The sequence below is a fragment of the Mirounga leonina genome, unplaced genomic scaffold (assembly GCF_011800145.1).
Source record: "Mirounga leonina isolate KUSES-001 unplaced genomic scaffold, KU_Mleo_1.0 Mir_151, whole genome shotgun sequence".
Taxonomy (NCBI): Eukaryota; Metazoa; Chordata; class Mammalia; order Carnivora; family Phocidae; genus Mirounga; species Mirounga leonina.
Window position 1 is genome coordinate 75,519,290 of NW_023270377.1, and position 18,288 is coordinate 75,537,577.

Sequence of the window (18,288 nt, forward strand, 5' to 3'; positions counted from 1 at the left end):
GAATAATGTATTATTTTTTTGTTTGACATCACTTCTCTGCAAAACTGTCTCCTGGGTCCTATGACCCCACTCTGCCCTGGCTTTCCTGCTACTTCTCTGACCAGTCTTCACATGCTTTTGCTAGATGCTTTTCCTTTCTGTGCACATTTCAACGTAGGAATTCTCCAAGATACTATCACATATCTTCTCTCTGCAATCTGGCTCCAGGTACTCTGTTAGCCAGTGATTCAAATTCTAGATGTATATAGATGAATCTCAGCCTCACTTCCACTGGCAATCAGATTCCAGACCCATATTCCCAGTTTTACAGTACATGCAATGAACCTGAATTCCATGGGCAAGATATCCATACTTAAATTCATTATCTCTACCTTCTTCCTCCTTTCTTGCTTTCTCTTTCTGGTTAATGACATCATCATTTTTCAAAAATCTATGGTAAAGATTAATGGTGTTCTGGTTCTCTTGTCCTTCTGGACACAAAGAGGATGTCATTTCTACATTCCCTTAAGGAGAGGCATGGCCATGTGACAGAGCGGGAAAAAAATCCTTTGTTGATTTGAGCCACTGAAATTTGGGGACTGTTTATTATTAAAATGCAACTGAGTCTACTGTGACAACTCTATAATTTCTCAAATATGAAATCTGATGTCGCTGAATTAGTCAGGAATAAGCTTAGGTGTGTATAAGATAGGGAGTTAAAATGTGAATGACAAAAAGATACTTCCACCTTTATTTCTGTGTCAGGTAAAAGGTGGCCAGAAGTGAGCATCCCCAGGCTGCCCCACCATCACCAGGGGCTCACTCCCACTTCCTGCTCCTCACAAGCAGAGGCAGCGTCTGCAGCACTTGGCTCCCACTCCAGAGTACAGGATGGGTCGGTGGCGCTGAGGCATAGCCCATCCACATCACAGCACCTGGCAGGAAAAACATGGGAGAGGGAAACATTTCTCCTCTAAGGAGAAGGCTAGAAGTTGCACTTACGCCTCACAGGCCTGAATTTAACCCTATGGCCACACCCAGCTGTGGAGATTGGAAAATATAATCTTTTAGCTGGGTAGTAACGTGTCCAGCTAAAATTCTGGGCACTGCTATAATATAAGAAAAAGAGAATAAATACTGAAAGATAACTATTAATCTCAGCCACAGTTATGTCTGATTTTAACATTCACCTCATCCTTTGCATCATCAAAATTTATTACTCTCATTTCCTAAATGTCTCTCAATTCTGACTCTTCCTTTCACTCTAATGATACTCTGGAAATTGTTTTCACTAAGACTACTGCAATCAGTTGATAACTGATTTTCCTGCCTTCTTTTCCTCCTTTCCTTTGAGTATTGGAAGTTCTCAATGTTCAATGCTTCATGCAGCCATAACAGTTACCGGTCTATATAATCAATATTCTATAGGATCTTTTACTCCCCCATTGTACATTCTTTGATGATTCCTCATTAGCCATAAAATGTGGCTTAAATTTCTTAACACGAGATTCAAGACCTTCCGTTGTAAATTTGGTCAGAATATTCCCTTCATACCATCATTTCCCATTATGGAATCAATGTACATTTACATATATTGCTCCTTTATGGCATCACTCTTCTTAGGGGTAGGTGGAGCCCTGACTCACCTCTTTCTTCCTTCCTCTACCATAATTTTATTTATATTTCCTTTAAGTATTTAGACTTATATTCATGTATGTATATATCTTCCCCATTGAATAATAAGATCTTTGAATGTAAGGAACTGATGGTTGGATGAGTATATATATATATGCCACAGAGATAATATTGTATCCATGCAATACTTTTTTGTCTTTGTGAGAATCTTTTATTTTATTTTATTATGTTATATTAATCACCATACATTACATCATTAGTTTTTGATGTAGTGTTCCATGATTCATTGTTTGCATATAACACCCAGTGCTCCATTCAGTATGTGACCTCTTTAATACCCATCACCAGGCTAATCCATCCCCCACCCCCCTCCCCTCTAGAACTCTGTTTCTCAGAGTCCATAGTCTCTCATGGTTCGTCTCCCTCTCTGATTCCCCCCCTTTATTTTTCCCTTCCTACCTTTTTTTTTTTTTAAACATAAAATGTACTATTTGTTTCAGAGGTACAGATCTATGATTCAATAGTCTTACACAATTCACAGTGCTCACCATAGCACACACCCTCCCCAATGTCTATCACCCAGCCACCCCATCCCTCCCACCCCCCACCACTCCAGCAACCCTCAGTTTGTTTCCTGAGATTAAGAATTCCTCATATCACTGAGATCATATGATGTCTTTCTCTGATTGACTTATTTCGCTCAGCATAATATCCTCCAGTTCCATCCACATCATTGCAAATGGCAAGATTTCATTCCTTTTGATGGCTGCATAATATTCCATAATATATATATATATATATATATATATATATATATATATATATACACCACATCTTCTTTATCCACTCATCTGTCGATGGACATCTTGGCTCTTTCCATAGTTTGGCTATTGTGGACATTGCTGCTATAAACATCGGGGTGCACATACCCCTTTGGATTGCTACATTTATATCTTTGGGGTAAATACCCAGTAGTGCAATTGCTGGGTCATATGGTACCTCTATTTTCAACTTTTTGAGGAACCTCCATACTGTTTTCCAGAGTGGCTGCACCAGCTTGCATTCCCACCAACAGTGTAGGAGGGTTCCCCTTTCTCTGCATCCCTGCCAACATCTGTCATTTCCTGACTTGTTAATTTTAGCCATTCTGACTGGTGGGAGGTGGTATCTCATTGAGGTTTTGATTTGGATTTCCCTGATGCCTAGCGATGTTGAGCACTTTTTCATGTGTCTGTTAGCCATTTGGGTATCCATGCAATAAACATTAAGACATGAATACAAACAATGTTTCCTTTAGTTCTTCTGTGGCATTAACAACATCAGCTCTAAATCAGATTCCCAACTTCTTCCTGGACTTCTCATCATTTATCTTAAATATCCTTCATGACCTAATTAAGAGTCCTAATCGGAGTAAATGAAACAATATTGTCATATTAACTGCTTTATTTAGAATACAAAGAAGTCTGATTGCTGCCTAATCAGCCAAATTAGCACCTAATAAAATGTATTTCCCTAAAGGAGCCTTGTAAGTATCAATTTGTAATTGCCTCATCTCTACATAAAATCAACCAGTGGGTCCTTCTTAGAAAACATAGGCTTAGATGGTCTTCTACCCTTTTCAAAATAAGCACACTAGTATTGGAAATAAAAATACTATCTATGTCATAGACTTGCTTGGGCATTATGGGCCAAATATACTATACTGTGTAAGTGTATATTATTCTAAAAGCAAAATTATTTGGCCATTATTAGAATCAAATTTATGAACTAGTGAGGTCTTTCAAAATGAACCTAGATCATTTTTATTTAAAATAAAAAAAAGATCTCAGTGTATATTCACATCTAAGGATAAAGGGATCCTTACAATATCTCCTTTCCTTGGGCTACTATTAGGAATTATACCCACTTCAGGCTCTAGGGGTGGATCCTGTTTGGCCACAATTCATTTAGTGAGGTCAGGACCTGCTATAACATTTTTGAGCCCTTGATGGAATATAGCCAACAAGCTAAGGAGGAATTCTGAAAAGAATCTCTGGAAGATGGAGTAGAAGCCTAATTATGCTGTACCTGTATTCTGCCAACACTCAGGACTTTTCAGCGTGTGTCCCAGCAGGTTCTTTCTATTGCTTAAGTCAGTTTAAATTGGCTTCCAAACTATTGAATTACCCAAATCAGAGACCTAGGGTCACAGAGGCCTGCCTCACCTCTGCAACTGTGCCTCATGCTATTTTTCAAGCCTTTAAAGGGAAAATCAGATGTTTTTAAAACATAGTCTGAGTGATGCTTCTTAAAAAGTAAATTCACCAATGAGAAAAAAACATTACTTAAATCTTGGCCTCTGGAAACATTTAAGGGTGAACTCTCTTGGACAATTTGTCTACATTCTAGAAGAGAGGCAGTGATTGTAAATAAAGTACCTTGAATTGAAGTGGTCCACAGAAGCTACCCTCTTGGCTACTTCATCTTTCCTGATCCAGCTTTCTTTCACAGCTAGTGTTTTCATGGTGATATCACAAACTATATGTTCCAGAAACACTGAAGTATGAGCTTAGCTTTTAGGAATAATTTGTTAAAGGCTGAAGAACTGGCATTTACTAAAAAGAAAAAAAAAATAGTAAGTCATTAACTTTGTTATTTACCCTTCTGAGAACATTGCTTCTGTATAATACATTAAGAATATGCTTCAAAAAATAGCTTATAAATGAAAGGTCAACATACTGAAGCAAATCATCTAATTACTTCATGTCACAGAATAAGAAACATTTTAATTTCCATATTTTATCCCTGGATTTGAATCATTCTGAGACTCTCAAGAATAATGCAAAGTTCATCTGACCAAAGAAAATGGCAATAAAAGAAGTGAATCAAACATTTCAAAGTCCTATTAATAAATTATATCCTTTGCTGAGAGAATCAGTCCAATTTAATATTCCATTTAAATATTTAGTTACCTTCTGAAAAATGTTTAAGACAAATAAATTGCTCTAGTTAATAATACAGTGATGTTTACTTGATAGTTGCTGAGAGTATATCTTAAGCCTTCCCACCACACACACATAGGCAAGCTAACCATGTGAGGTGATGTTTAATTATTTTGATCTTAGAAATCATTCTATATGTGTGTGTGTGTGTGTGTGTATACATCAAATCATCATGTACATTCTCAATATATATGATTATATTTGTCAATTAGTCCTTAATAAATTTGGGGGAAAAAAAGAATTCTTATGTATATTCTTTGTCTAGTTCTTGATCTCTAGCATTAATTTGCTCTGTGCATGTACATGCACATTTTAATTATTAGTCACTATTTGTTGCTAGGGCTGCCATTAAAAAAAGACCACATACTGGCTCTCATAAAAAAAAAAAAAAAAAAAAAAAAAAACAGAAATTTATTTTTTCCCACTTCCGGAGGCTGGAAGTCCAAAACTAAGGTGCCAGCAGGGTTAGATTCCTCTGAGGCCTCTCTCCTTGGCTTCCAGATGGCCACTCTTTTACTACTTTTTATGTATTTGTTCCTCTGTGTGTAGGCATTCCTGATGCCTCTTCCTCTTCTTAAAAGAACACCAGTCATACTGGATGAGAGCACTACTCTAACAGTCTCATTTTAACTTAATCACCTCTTTAAAGATCTTATCTCTAAATACACCTACATTCTGAGGTGCTGGGGGTCGGGGCTTCAACATGAATTTTTAAAGAGACATAATTCAGCCCATAACAGTGACTTTGTTTTCTTTTTGGATATAAAATACATAGATAACAAATATTTTCATATCATCCTATCTTGATTGTTATTATAGTGCAGGAGGCATAGCCCAATCTCTCCTCCTGCCAGGGAGAAAACATCTGATTTGGAGAGGGCATTTAATCAATATTTGTTGAATAAAAGATGACTGGATCTAACACATAGACATATTTTATAAATTAGTATGTATATGTTCCACAGGCTTCTCAAATGCAACCTCAACAGATCTGAACTCATCCCCTTCTCACAAATCCTTCCCTGTTCCATGCACTGTTCCAGCCAGAATTCTTCACCTCTCCCTCTCTTTTCCTCTTCCTGACAGTTAGTCACCAACCCTTGCAGATGCTACCTCATTAATAGGCCTTCAGCTCATGCATCCTCTTTATTTTTGTCACAAAGTTAATCTCCCATATTATTGCAACACACTTGTACCAGCCATATGAACCACAAAACTTCATTCTCCATGTTGATAGTCATCTTACTTGCTCTTCTGCTAAAACTCAATTGCTTCCATTGTTCTTAGTGTGATTCCTAAGCTCCTTCTTTTAGGGCCCTAAATGAACTCATTGTTTCTTATCTTTTTCATGTCTCACAACTTTCCACTTCATAGCCCATTGCCCCATGATACTGAATGACATGTAAGTCCTCAAGTTGACCGTGTGCTTTGTCTCTTTTAATCATTACCTAATGTTCCTTCCTTTTTTTTTCTTCCAATGTTCAGTTTCCTTTAATGACCCTTATCTCCCTGAAGGGCAGGTGCAGGCAGCTAGGTGATGGCAAGAGATGTTTATTTGAAGATCTTGCCCTGATTGAATGCTTTGCCCACATGCTGGAAGGCCCCCTCCCAGGAAAAGTACTCTTGAACCAGTGTCTGGGTCTCCTCACTGCCAGGACCCAGTTTCAGACTCTTAGTCTGCCTGCCAGTCTGGACTCAGAAAGGCAAGATCCTGGCCTTAGAAGACCTAGACTTCAGAAATGGAACTGCTATTGTTAGCTCCAAAAAGAGTGACACTGGCAAAGGCATTCTTCCTCAGTTTGTCCAACCTCTGGAACATTCCAGTGATGAGGTTGCAGCTCATGAAGGTCCAGGTGAGCTCTCAGGGAAACAGTACTCAGAATAGCACAGAGACCAGCCATCCTTATCAAAATGCTCCCAAACATATGGTAGCACCAGAGAGAGGGTGTCCTCACTGGAGTATTTGCACTTAAATTCATCCAACACAAAGGTACTCTTGGGCAAGTGAGCAAAGCGATCCTTGGCCTTTGCCTTAGCAGCCAGCGCCTGTTCACATTCATCCATCTCCTCCTCAGGAGCAGCGGCAGCAGCCTTTTTCTCCTCTTTCCACTCAGCCTGGGGGTTCTGCTTCTCTTCTCAAGAACCTTTCTCTTTCTGTAGGGTACCCTTTTCAGGATGGCTCCCTGCAAACTTTTTAGCATCAACCTGGGCCATCTTCTCATGGAGTTTCCCCTCCCCCACAAGATAGCCTGGAACTGGGGCCAGTTAATGCAGGTGAGGAACCAGTGGTTGGTGTCAGGGAAGGCCTGGTGGAAAGAAGGCTCCAGGACCTGTTTATAAAGCCACAACAGGGTGCAGACTATTGTGATGTCAGCCAGTGTCACACATTCACCCACCAGGAAAGTCCTTGTCATTAAGTGAGCATCCAGTAGTCTCAGAATTCACCTTACCTCTTCCTTTGCATTCTCTGTGGCCTGCTTATTGTGGTGCACAATGCCCAAAGTGGGGAACACCCAGGCACTGGCTGGGGACACTATGTCACTATCAGCAAAGGTCACCCCTGAACTACTGGGGCTGCTGCCTCTGGAGTATTTCCCCACAGCTCCTCATTGCTCACATAGTAGGCACTGGCATTGCTCTCCAACACACAGAAACCATTGTCACCCTCAAATGCTGGAAACTTACTGGCAGGCAATTTACGGAGAAATTCGGGGGAGTTGGTTTGGCCAAACTGGAAATGGGGTGGTGCAGAAAGCACATAGACCTGAGCCCCACTGTACCGAGCAGCAATGAGAGGCTTGAAGACCCTCCAGTTCTCAGGATATGTGTACAGGGTCCTGGTCGCCATGGTGATTCCACAGAGAAAAAACTATTCCTTTCTTAATCTAGAACATTCTTCCCATATGCCTCTTACCTTTATTTGCAACTATCAAAATCCCATTTGTACCTGGGGACTCAGTTAAGTCAGTTAAAGGGTCACATCCTGCTTAAAGTTTCTGTTGAACACAAAGTCTGAGAGTTTCTTCTATTTTTCTCTTATCAGAGGCTGGTTAAAGGAAAACTTGGAAAATGTATAACTATTACAAACATAAACATAACTCAATAAAGTGGCTGGGTTCAAAATTAAGGTAGTCATATCAAGAATCACTAGGCTTCATATGTGTAAATCAAAACCTGCTACAAGTTATAATGGAAGGAGACATTTACAGTAACCTCTGTGTAAAATATCTAGGGTAACAGGAACTGTAAAAAACCCTCTCCAAAGAAAACTCTTAAAAAAAAAAAAACTAGTGAGAAATACAAATGAAGACAACTGGTAAGAGTACTATATTCATGACTAAGTGGACTCAAAGATTTTACTTATCACTAAATTAATCTATAAATGTTATAAATTTTATATTTGTTCAATAAAAAATACCAGTATTATGTTTTTAATTTGATAAACAGATTCAAAAAGTCAAACAGAAAATAAACCAATAAAAATAGCCATAAAAATTGTGGGAAAAAATGAGTAATACTTCATTTCTAATATAATAAGAAATACCATATGGATCATAGATTTGAATGTAAAATTTGAAGCTGTAAAAGGAGTTATTTTCATGACTAGAACAGCCATGGCTCATGGTCTCAAGAAGCATCTGAAGCAGACAGCAGCTCTAAAGCACTGGAAGGTGGAAAGACTGGTGTGTTTGCTCCTCATCCATCTACAAATTGCCATATTCTGAGAGAATGTCTCCCTCTGTTGGGGTTAATGTAGAGCATGAAATCAGCCATAATACCTGGCTTGCTAAAATGTAACACGGAGGCCGCTGGGAGTGATGGAAGGTTTCAGAGAAAGGCATAGGCCTTTGGAATGCCAAGGCCTGCTGACCACTCTGCTGTTGGAATGCCTCAGGAAGTTGCCTTCCCCAAAGCTTTCTTAGCCCAAAGAGCCGCCCTGTGATCTAAGAGATGTATGCACTGTCCCTTAGGCTATGTTTAGCAGAACTTGTAGAACATGCAGATTAGCATATTGTATCTTTCCCTTAAACAGATCTTCCCTTGTCACACATCACGTGCTTGAGAAACAGTTATAAGGATTTGTGATTATCCTGAAGGACCAATAAAAGTGGGAGCAAAGAAGAGCAAAGGGTTTTCATTTCTGAGCATTGACCCTCTTGCCTTCTCCTCTCTTTCACAGCAAAGTTTGGAGTAATCTTTCATCCATCGGTACAGGGATTGCTGGCCATTCCCGGCATCCCTCTCATCATTTTCCTAAAGAATAGGCTTAAGTATTCCCTAAAAGATGAAGTAAGGAAGATAATCATATAATGTTTCATTAAGATTGGTGGCAAGGTCCAAACTGATATAACCTACATGTTGGTTTTATGAATGTCATAAGCAGTGATAAGACTGCAGAGAATTTCTGTCTAATCTGTGACACCAAGAGTCACTTTGCTATTCATTGTATTACATCCGAGGAGGCCAAGTACAAGTCGTGCAAAGTGAAAAAGATCCTTCTGGAAACAAAAGGAATCCTTCATCTAATGACCCCTGATGTAGGCACCATCCACTACCCTGATCCCTTCATCATTCACATTGATTTGGAGACTTGAAAGTTTACTGATTCCATCAAGTTTGGCACTGGTAATTTGTATATGGTGACTGAATGTGTTAACATGGGAAGAATTGGTATAATCACCAACAGAGAGAGACACCGGGGTTCTTTCGGTATAGTTCACATGAAAGATACCAATAGCAACAGCTTTGCCATCCAGCTCTCCAACATTTTTGTTATTGGCAAAGGCACTAAGCCATGGATTTCTCTTTCCCATGGAAAGGCTATCTGCCTCACCATTGATGAAGAGAGAGACAAGACACTGGCAACCAAACAGAGCAGTGGGTGAATTGGTCTCTTGGTGATATGATTGGAAGTCTTTACACTTAATTAAAGATAATACAGCATGGAAAAAAAGTGGTAAAAGGATACATGAGACACTTTATACAATACTTGTATGAAAATGTCCTTTTAAAGTATGACAAGTTCCTGAAACCCATAAATAAAATATTGATAAACCAAGATTTTCTATATATAAAATTCACTATAGTTAATGCCCCAAGTAGAAAAAAATAGTTCACCCAAATTGAGTGATTTGAGGAGTGTTGAATGGAAGGACAAAGCTAAGTGTAGGATTATTAGGAAAACACTAGAGTTAGTGCATTGTCTAAAAACTAGTACTAGCAAGATGCATAATCTCCTTAAGCCTAAAGAGGTGAGGGAGAGCAGTAACTGGACTCAGATAAATTTTTGTTAAGACAGCTGGCTAGCAGAACATAATCCTGCAGGAATACAGACATCCTTCAGGGATGGAGGGAGGAAACCAGGTTATAAATATCCTGCATTTGCTCTCCTCCCTTCCTTTACTCTTCTGTGCCAGTACTCCTAACTGGTGGAACTTAGGTCAGCCCACAGAGTTCATTCTCTTAAGACATAAAAGCTAAAAAATACAGTAACCAAAATTAAGAATAAATGGCCTTATTTGGTTGGACACAACAAAGATCACTTTAAACTAGAATATAAATCACTGTAAAATACTAGATTGAAACAGAGAAGAAGGAGTGAAAAATCAGAAAAGAGTGAGAGGTATATTGTATACTGTTTAAACTTCTAAAAGAAAAAGAGGCTACAGAGTATATGACAGAAGCAACATTTGAAGATAAGCTGTCCAAGCATTTTCAAAAATTAATGAATGAACAAATGGTGTTGGAAAAACTGGATATCCTCATGCAAAACAATGAAGTTTGACCTCTACTTTATACTATATACAAAAAATTAACTCAAAATGGATCAAAAACCTAAATATAAGACCTAAAAATATGAAACTCTTAGAAATAAACATAGGCAAAAATCTTTGTGACATTAGATTTGGCAGTGACTTCCTGGATGTGACACAAAAAGCACAAGAAAAACAGGTAAATCAGACTACATCAAAATTAAAAATTTTTATACATCAAAAGACATTATGAACAGAATTAGAGGCAACCCCCCAAAATGGAAAAAATATTTGCAAATCATGTATCTGATAAAGGGTTAATATCCAGAGTAAAGAACTACAACTCAACAAAAACAAGAAAACATATACAACTCAATTTAAAAATGGAAAGGCTTGAATAGACCTTTCTCTAAAGAAGATATACAAATGGATAATAAGCACATGAAATGATGCCCAACACAGCTAATCATTAGGGAATGCAAATTAAAACCACAATGAAATGCCACTTCACACCGATTAGGATGGCTATTTTCAAAAACACAGAAAATAACAAGTGTTGGCATGGATGTGGTGAAACTGGAAGCCCTGTTACTGGGAATATAAAATGGCTAGCTGCTATGGAAAATGTCATGGCAGTTCCTCAAAAACTAAAAATGGGATTACCATATGACTGAGCAATTCTACTTCCAAAATAATTGAAAACAGAGTCTTAAACAGATATTTGTATATCCACTTTCATAGCACCACTATTCACAATAACTAAAAGGAGGAAGCAACCCAAGTGTCTATTGACAGATGAATGGATAATCAAAATGTGGTATATACATATAATGAATATTATTCAGCCTTAAAAACAAGGAAATTCTGACACAGGCTAAGATATGGATAAACCTTGAAGACATTATCCTAAGTGAAATAAGCCAGTCACAAAAGGACAAATACTGTATGATTCCATTAAATGAGATGCTTAGGATAGCCAAATTCATAGATATAGAAAATAGAATTGTGGCTGCCAAGAGCTGTGAGAAGGATATGGGGAATTATTGTTTAATGGATATGGAGTTTCAGTTTAGAGGGATGAAAAAGTTTTGGAGATGGATGGTAGTGATGATTGTAAAACAGTGTGAATGTACTTAAATGCCTCTATACTGTACATTTAAAGTGGTTAAAATGGCAAATGTTCATTGCTGAAAAATACAATTTTATAAAGAAGTAAATTCTCCAGACTGGCCTACAGATCCAATGCAATCTCAATCAAAATTGTATGTAGGGATGCTCAGGCTAGGGGAGGGGCAAACAACTAAGACTAGGTGGGTAGATGGGGCTGAGTGTATCTAAGGGGCCACAGAAATTGAATCTTGTATTTTGAGAAAAATGAAAATTAAGTTTTACAATTTCTACTTCTTAGCATAGTGTATAATATTTGGTAGGAGCTTCATAATATTTTTTTAAATAATTAGAAAGATTTTTAATAAATATATTTTGCCTTTCTTAGTCAAAGGGATGTCATGTTTATGTGTCTTATGACCCAACTTTCTTTCTTGTTCCAATTATTTTCATCTCCCAGGGAGTAAAGATTGCCTACAAACAATAAAACACAAACACATACACACACAACCCAATAAGAAAAATGGGGAAAGACTATGAACTGACAATTCACAAGAGAAAAAGACAATGAGCAATAATCATATGAAAGCCTATCAACCTCAGACATAAAATTAAATGGTTTGAATTAAAATGTTCATTTATTTTTACTGCCTATGCAACTCCACTAAAATAACAGTAAATTGGTATCAATGGAAAAGAAAGCTACAGTCAATGAATGATATCCATAAATATTTGCAAGATATATTGTTGAAAGTGGACAAATTATGGTTACTGACATAAAAGAGTAAAAAGACTTTAAGCCTCAATACCAGCACAGAGGATGCCTATAACAGAGAACACTAATTCAGCAAGTAAAACCTATAAAAGGCTCAGGATAGAAGCACCATTTATTTCCAGAGCAAATGAAAGATGGGATGAAAAGTACAGTGGCCAATTTAAAGTGAGCATAAAATGGAGTTAAAACCAAGGTCTCCTCTGCTTCCCTGCCAACTCCCTATGGAGTAACCAAAAGCTTCTTCTGGGACAAATTGAATTATAGAAACTCTAGATTCAGAGAAACTAGTCAATTGAAAGTAGGGGTGAGGTATTGCAATAAAAATAAGATATTAAGTGAAATTTTATCCTGTAAATAGTGAAACACTCCCCCAACCCTAGTCTTATTTCCCAGCTCATTTGAATAAAATGTTTACAGCCAGGTATTTATCAGCACCTCCTGAGTCATAAACTGAATGGGTCTTCCCAAGAGAAATTGAAGAGCCCAAAGATAAGCTCAACAAATACTGGCATGTGTGTCTTCCAACAAAACGCAGAAGCACTGCACTGTCATCCTCAAGTGAAGCTCACTAATGGACAAGCCTCACTGAAGCACACAGAGGTTTCAGTGAGCTTTTCAGAGCCTAACACGTAGACTTTAAAAGGTTTCAGAGATCACCAGATGTTTGAGAAAGACTAAATTTTAGACTTGGCTTGTCAATATCTATAAAAACTCTGCTGGGATTTTGATTGAGATTTAGTTGAATTCATCAGTGAAACTGAGGATACTTAACATCTTAACAAAATTGAGTCTTCTAATCCATGGACATTGTATATCTTTCAATTTATTATTAATTTTTGTCAATCTTTCATAGCTTTCACCTTATATATTACTTTTTTCCCTTCAGATTTATAGCTCCATGTTAAATTTGTTGATGTAATCATAACAATACTCTTCTTATAATTGCTTACTACTAATTTACATAAATATAATTTTTGTGTGTGTGTGTGTTGACTGTATACTGTGACCTGGATAAGCTGGTTTACTAGCTGTAGGAGCTTTCTTGTATATTCTTTGAGATTTTCTAAACAGACGATTATGTTATCTTCAAATAGAATTATTTCTTCTTTTCTGATTTGTATGCTTTTCTTTTTTCTTACCTTATTGCATTGGATAGATTTTATAGTACAATATTAAATTGGAGTCATGAAAAATGACATTCATACCTTGCTATAGATCTTGGGGAGAAAGCATTCAGTCTTTCACTAATAAGTATGATGTTATGTGTAGGCTTTTGTAGATGTCCCTAATTAGGATAAGTTACCTTCTGTTCCTAGTTTGCTGAAAGTGTGTATCATAAACGGATGTTTAATTTTATTGAAATTTTTTCTACATATATTAAAATTAATTTTTTCTATTCGGTCTGTTAATATCATGTATTATATTGATTTTTTCATAAATGAGCTTTGCATTTCTGGAATAAACCCAAATTGGTCATGATATATTATTCTTTGTATACATTGTTGGTTTTAATTTGCTAAGTTTTTTGAGGATTTTTGTTCTATGTCCATAAAGGCATGTAGTTTTCTTTCCTTTCCTTTTTATTTTTTTTTAATGGTTTTGTTATTAGGATAATGGTCTCAGAAACTGAGCTGGAAAATATTCCCTCCTTCTATATTTCCTGAAAGAGATTTTGTTTGTTATTATTTATTCCTTAAATGTTTGCTAGTATTCATCAATTAAGCTATCTGAACCTGCTGTTTGTGCATGTGTATAAGATTTTTAACTATAAATTCAATTAAGAAGTATAGGGTTATTCAGGTTATTTGTTACTTCTTGAATAATTTTTGGTAGTTTGTGTCTTTCAAGAAATTGGCTCATTTTATTTATAGTATAAATTTTATTTATAATATCAAATTTATGGGTATAGAATTATCTCTTTAATGAATTTGTTATCTATTGCTGAGTAAAAAATTACACTAAAAGTTAGAGACAGAGGCTTACGCCATTAAACATTTGTTTCCTCACAGTTTCTGTGTGTCAGAAACCCATAAATCAAAGAAAGAGCCTGACTTATCTAGACGTCCCTGGCTCATGATCTCTTATGAGGTTGCAGGTAAGCTGCTGACCAGGGTAACGGTTTCATCTGAATTTGATCTAGGAGTGGGGGGAATCCACTTCACTCAGGTTGTTAGCAAGTGTCAGTCTCTTGCCATGTCTCACAACATGGTATCTGGAGTCCCCCAGAAAAGGACTATAGGAAAAAGCAAGTGAGAAGGCCCAAGGTGAAAATCAACATCATTTTATTACCTATTCTCAGAAGAGATAGATCACTGTTTCTAGAATAATCTCTTCATTAGAAGCAAGTCAGTAAGTTAACAGTCAAAGGGAGAGTACTACATAAGAGCATGAATACCAAGAGGTATTGATCCCTGGGAGCCATTGTGGGGGGGGGGGGATGTGGAGGGGCGCATTATACACTTATCCTTTTAAAGTCTGTGGGAACTATAGTAATATATCTTCCTTTATGATACTGGTAATTTATGTCTTCTCTCTTACTTTTTTGGACATTCTAACTAGAGATTTATCAATATTATTGATATCTTCAAAGAAACAACTTTTCATTTCATTGATTGTCTGTTTTTTCTGTTTTCAAGTTTCTTTGACATCTGATTTTATATTTCTCATTTCCTTCTGTTTATTTGCTCTTTTTACTGGTTTATTCTGCTGGAAGCTTGGATATTGATTTTAGAAATTTCTTCACTTCTAATATGAGTTTTTAACCATATAATTTTTCCTCTAAGAACTGCTATTAGGTACATAGTTTTGATATAATGTAGTTTTTATTTTCATTTGGTTCAAAATATGTTTTTATTTCCCTTGACACTCTTCTTTGATGCATAAGTTCTATAAAGAATGTTGTTTAATTTCCCAATATTTGGGGATTTTCCAGATATCTATTATTGATTTCTAGTTTAATTTTGTTATGGTCCAAAAGCATGCTTTGTAGGACTTTTCTTTTTTTTTTTTAATTTGTTGAGGTTTCTTTTTTGACCTACCACATTCTCTGTCTTGGTGAATATTCCATTTACATTGAAAATAAAGTATATGCTCTTTTTCTTGATGGACTGTTATCTGTTAGATGTAGTTGGTTTATGGTATTGTTCAGATCATCTCTATCCTTACTGACTTTCTACTTTGTTCAATAAATTACTGAGAGAAGAATGGTGAAGTATTCAGCTATAATAGTGGATTCATATATTTCTCCTTTCAGTTTCTTCAGTATGTGTTCTATGTATTTTGAAGCTCTGTTGTTAGGTATATACACATTTAGAATTGTTCTCTTGAGAACTGTACCCTTTATCATTAAGTAATGACCCTCTTATTCTAAATCTACTTTGTCTGTTATTAATATACTCCAGCTTTCTATTGGATAGTGTTTGCCTGATATGTGTTTCATCATTCATTTACTTTTAACCTATATATTAAAAATGGTTTCACCTAGATACCTTATGATTGGTATGTTTTTAAAATCCAATTTGACAAACTCTGTTTCAACTGGGGTGTTTAGGCCATTCACATTTACGTCATTATTGATATGGTTGCAATAAAAGCTACCTTGCTAGCTGTTTTTTTTGTTTATTCTATCTATACTTTCTTTTTTCTTCTTCTGCCTTCTCTTATGCTATTCAAGAATTTTTAATAATTTCATTGTGTCTTATTATTTATATGTCTTTAAAAATATTTTACGGTTGCCCTAGGATTTGCAGTTATACATCTATGTTATTTTCCTATTGATGCTATAACATATTACCACAAAGTTAGTAGTTTAATACAATGCAAATTTGTTATCTTACAGTTCTGCTTGTCAGAAGTCCAAAATCAGTCTTTCTGGATTAAAGTCAAGATATTGGCAAGGCCAGTTCCCTCTGGAGGCTCTGAAGAGAAAATCTGTTTCCTTGCCTTTTACAGGCTGTAGAGGCAAACTGCATTCCTTGTTTCATGGCCCTACCTATTCTATTCTTTGTATTCCTCATTTCATTGTATAGATTCATTTTTCTCTATTAGTTCTGCCTAAATATTAACCATTGCTTGTAGAGCAAATATGCCAACAATGAATTTCCTAGATTTTTTGAGAATTTTTTTCTAATTTTTAATTTTGAAATTTATGCTCACTGGGTATGGAATTCTGGTTTGACAGGTGGTTTTTTTTGGTTGTTGTTTATTCCAAGAATTTTAGAGATATCTCCTGCTTCTTAGCTTTCATGATTTCTGAAGAGAAGTTTGCCATAAATCTTATCTTTGTTCTTCTGTAAATAATGTTAATTTTTTTCTCTGGCTACCTTCCAGATCTCCTCTTTGTCTTTTGTTTTCAACAGTTTGAATATGATATGTCTTAAGGAGGGGGTGTGTGTGGTGGGATTAATTCTGTTTGATCTCTGAATTTCTGGATCTTAGACTTCGAGCCTGCCATTAATCTTGGAAAATTTTGCTCATTACTTCTTCAAATATTTCTTCTGCTCATTTTCTTTCTTATCTCCTGGGATTCCAATTACACTATGTTAAAATGTTTACTATTGTCCCATATCTTTTAATATCCCATTTCTGTTTCTCTCTCTTTCATTTTTTCTCTTTGGTTGCATTTTGGATCATTTCTATTGTCCTGTCTTCAAGTACTGATTCTTTTACTATGCCACATCTACTGATTTTAAAGACATTCTTTATTACTGTGTTTTTCATTTCTAGCATTTCAATTTGATTCATTTTTTTAAAGATTTATTTATCCATTTGAGAGAGAGAGAGAGTGAGAGAGAGCACATACATGAGTGGGGAGAGGAGCAGAGGGAGAGATCTTCAAGCAGACTCCCCAAACTGAGTGCGGAGCCCAACACACGGCTTGATCCTACCATCCATGAGATCACAATCCTAGCTGAAACCAAGAGTCAGATGCCCAACCTACTGAGCCACCCAGAAGCCCCTCAATTTGATTCATTTTTATAATTTCCATCTCCATGCTGAAATTATCTACCTGATCTTGCATGTTTTCTACCTTCCTCATTAGCATCTTTAATATATAAATCACAATCATTTTAAATTTCCTGTCAGATAGTTCCAACATCTGTGTTGTATCTGAGTTTAATCCTAATGATTGCTTTGTCTCTTCTGAGCGTGTCTTTTCCTGCCTTCTCATAAGGTCTCAAAATTTTTTGTTGAAAGCTAGATGCTAGTGTTGTGTTCTGTCCAGCCAGGTGAGTGAGTGCTTACATCTCCCCTCTCTTCTATAGGTACTGTCTCTCTTTATATTTTGGGCCAGTTGTTTGCCATGTATTCAATGGACATGGAAAAAAACTGAAATTAAAGTATGTCTGGCTCTTTTTCCTTGAAATGCTGGGATTGTTGCTCTTTCCTGCTTCTCTATATCCTGGGACAGAACTAGAAAAATTGCTTAATCCTTCAATTATATGTTGAGATCACTTTAATTTAAAAACTACAAATGAAAAGAACATTTAAGGGAAATAGTCTCATGAAATATAACTTAAAACAATCATTTCATACTTATCACATTGATAAAAATTAAAAGTGCTGATTAGTATGTGAAGTAACAGGAGCTTTTTTTAATTCACTGCAGATGACAGTATGATTTGGAAAAATCATTCTGGAAAGCAATTGGCAATATTCATTAAAATTGCAAAAATGTACACCTTTTGATCTAGCAATTTTAGTTTTAGATAAATATACTAGAGTATTTTTTTTTAAGATTTTATTTATTTATGTGTGAGAGAGAAAGAGCTCACAGGAGAGGGAGAAGCAGACCCCCCCTAAGCCCGACTCAGGGCTTGAGCCCAGGACCCTGAGACCATGACCTGAGCCAAAGGCAGACGCTTAACCAACTGAACTACCCAGGCGCCCTTATACTAGAGTATTTCTTTTACACGTGCATAGGATGCTTATATTATGGTATCATTTTATAGAAGGAAATCATTAATAATGCCCATCAATAAAGAAATAGAGAAAATGACTTTTTTTCATACAATGGAATACTATACATATTAAAATGAGTGGTCTAATATACATGCAT

The 18,288-nt window shown here is 36.3% G+C and overlaps 2 pseudogenes; one reads left to right on the forward strand and one right to left on the reverse strand.

Moving 5' to 3' along the window:
* Positions 1 to 5,711: 5,711 nt before the first annotated feature.
* Positions 5,712 to 7,539, reverse strand: LOC118011829 (annotated as a pseudogene).
* Positions 7,540 to 8,209: 670 nt separating this feature from the next.
* On the forward strand, positions 8,210 to 9,612 carry LOC118011830 (annotated as a pseudogene).
* Positions 9,613 to 18,288: the final 8,676 nt, after the last annotated feature.